This window comes from Sardina pilchardus, chromosome 23 (assembly GCF_963854185.1).
Source record: "Sardina pilchardus chromosome 23, fSarPil1.1, whole genome shotgun sequence".
NCBI lineage: Eukaryota > Metazoa > Chordata > Actinopteri > Clupeiformes > Clupeidae > Sardina > Sardina pilchardus.
In genome coordinates this window covers 21,129,050-21,131,976 of record NC_085016.1, presented here as the reverse complement: position 1 = coordinate 21,131,976, position 2,927 = coordinate 21,129,050, and the positions used below count along the sequence as shown (strand labels likewise).

The window sequence follows — 2,927 nt, the reverse complement described above, 5'->3', positions numbered from 1 at the left end:
CACTTTTTGGACATTTATTTTTGATGTTAAGTTAGTGCCTTTTCAACCACTCACCACCTGTTTGGATTATTGGATTCCATCGTTAGTTGCTCTACTACCAACCTGCTTGCCTACCTGCCTGCCTTCATACTCACCTGCTTGCCTGCCTGTATCTGCCTTCATTCTTGCCTGCTGCGTACCTGCCCTGCTTGAATTCCATTCCATCTCATCCAACTGTGAAAAGTCTGGAGCGCCAGGAGTCTGTCGCCACCACCGAAGCCCGGCTCAGGATGGAGAGGGTGGAGCTTAAGGAAGAATGGCAGGATGAGGACTTTCCTAGGCCTCCCCCAGAGGAAGAGGAGGAGGAGGAAGAGGACATTGAGCTCAGTGATGATCTCTTCACTGGCACATCAGGGGAAGGAGAACCTGCGACAAAACCCTACAGTGGCAAGAAGACCAAGAAGAAGCTCCTGGCCCCAGACATCAGCCTGAATCTAGACCGGAGCGAGGACTCGGTTCTGTCTGACGAGCTGGACGACAGCACCGAACTGGACCTAGATGACCTGGACACGCCCTCTGACAACAGCAACGAGTTTGAGTGGGAGGACGACCTACCGAAGCCGAAGAGCACGGATCTGCTGCGGAAGGGTGTGGAGTCGGTGCGCGAGTACTCAGCATCTGAGGAGCGGGAGGAGGGCCGTCGCTGGAGGGTCTTCCGCATCGGGGACCAGGAGCACAGCGTCGACATGAAGGCCATCAAGCCCTACAAGAGGGTCATCAGTCATGGAGGTTACTACGGTGACGGGTTGAATGCCATCATTGTTTTTGCGGTGTGCTTCCTGCCAGAGAGCAACCAGCCAAATTACAGATACATCATGGACAATCTCTTTAAGTATACAGGACTCTGGAGCTCGTAGTGGCTGAGAACTACATGATCGTGTACTTGAACGGTGCCACATCTCGCGGCAAGATGCCCAGTGTGGGGTGGAAGTGCTACCAGGAAGTGTGCAGGAAGTGCTACCAGCAGATCGACAGAAGGTTACGGAAGAACTTGAAATCTTTGATAATCGTCCATCCTTCCTGGTTCAACTACACCCAGGCGGCCCGGGTTCGACTCCCGGTATGGGAGTCACAATTATGTTACGGCCGGCTCAGAAGCCGCAACATAATATGGAGACGGACATCAGAGTTTATCAAAAATATAATCTTTTATTGCAATAAATACATATTCATTCTAAAATCTAGGGGTTCAATATGAAAAAGACACTCACACCCAAGTGCATGACTTGCTCTGGTGTGGTGAAAAATGCCGGCCCCTGAAGGTCAACTCAGGAGCCTCTTATCCACTCATTCAGGTGTACACAATTAGGCTGATTTGCCCATTTGTCTACACCAATGACTGTTGGCTATATATAGATATGGAGCAGGTAAGAGGGATAACTACATTGTGTGGCGGAATAACATTGGGAGCACTTAGACTCTGTGCAGTAATATCCTCACTCCAAAGTGAAACTGAAAGTACAAGAGTGAGACTATTACTACGCCACAAACATAGTTATCCCTCTTACCTGCTTAGAAATGCACCACGTTTTATTTTGTCTCACCATGCTTGGTCGTGTGACTACTCGTGTAACTGTATTTTAATAGGGAAAACATGGGAGTGTTTGGTTGCTTCTAACTTCATCTCTGTTTGGATCCTAATGAATGCATTGGGCTAGCTAAGTGCTATGACCGTAGCGCCGTGCAACAGAGCCAGTAAGTGAACGCATTGAAACGTGAGGGGTATGTATCAACTCGTCTTAGTTAAGGGAATAACATAGTTTAATATGAAAAAACGGTGAAGTGTTCCTTTAAGTTTTGAATAAGTTTATTATTTTTGCTGAATATGTCCATTGGAAAGTGAAAGTGAAAGAAGGATCCCCAAATCCATTCTCAATCTTAGTAAGTGATTAGGTAGATATGTTGTCTTTGTGGACCCCACCGTCGACTTCAAGGTAGCATTGCCTGGAGGGCGCTATAGGGTTAGGCAAGGGTTAGGGTTCACTACCCTGAAGTCGATGGTTCAAAATTTTAAATGAGAACTCACCTGTTTCTCCTGAGGAGAACCATTAGAAAATATTAGGTAAGACAGGAATAGAAAGAAAAAAAGAATATTTTGAGATCTTAAATTGAACTTAAATTGAACAGTGGAGGGCTATTTTGCAGCTGACATGAAGAAAATGAAAGAGTTGAGTGGCATACCAAGAATGTGTCTCCATCGACAGTTGATCATGTTTTAAAATCTTGCTTGTGGCCTTGGGCTAGTTTTCATACATAACTCTTTCCATGTCTAATGACATCTGTGTGTTGAGACATTCATGTGGACTGGCATCTGCTTGTAGAATCATCAGCGCAGCCTGGCATCTGCACAGCTTTACACAGACTAGCATCAACATGGACTTGAACTTGGCAAAATATTTGGCCTCAAGGCCCTGGAAGACCGGCAAAAAAACCCTGCGTTGGTGCCTGCCAACTACTGCATTTGTCGTGAATTTGCACCATATTTCAAGGCCATAGTGATATTCTCCTGATTTATTCTCCATCCAGGAACACTCCGGCTATTTCCTCAGGAACGGTCCAATCAGAATGATCTGTTTGCTTGACATGACAGAGCAAAACCTTTCTGTATTTTAAAGCTTAAATGTTGGCAGGTGCGTGCATTCCCCCAACAAAGTACACTTATGTAAATTAAGGGCATGACCGATGCTGCCAGTGAAATGGCACATAGTAACCTGATAATGTTATTTGTTAAAATTTGGCTTAATCAGGTCGTAAACATGGAGAACGAGATTCCAGCATAATGCCGTTTTGGGGAAAACCTACTGTAGCTGTTTAGAGGAGACAAGTTGCCTAAGGATGCACCCAAAAAAGGAAGATAGAAGAAAAAAAAACACTCTCCAAATCCCTGT

The 2,927-nt window shown here is 45.7% G+C and overlaps 1 pseudogene; it reads left to right on the top strand.

Moving 5' to 3' along the window:
• The first annotated feature begins 226 nt into the window (after nt 1-226).
• LOC134071779 (BCL2/adenovirus E1B 19 kDa protein-interacting protein 2-like) lies at nt 227-2,819 on the top strand (annotated as a pseudogene).
• Nucleotides 2,820-2,927: the final 108 nt, after the last annotated feature.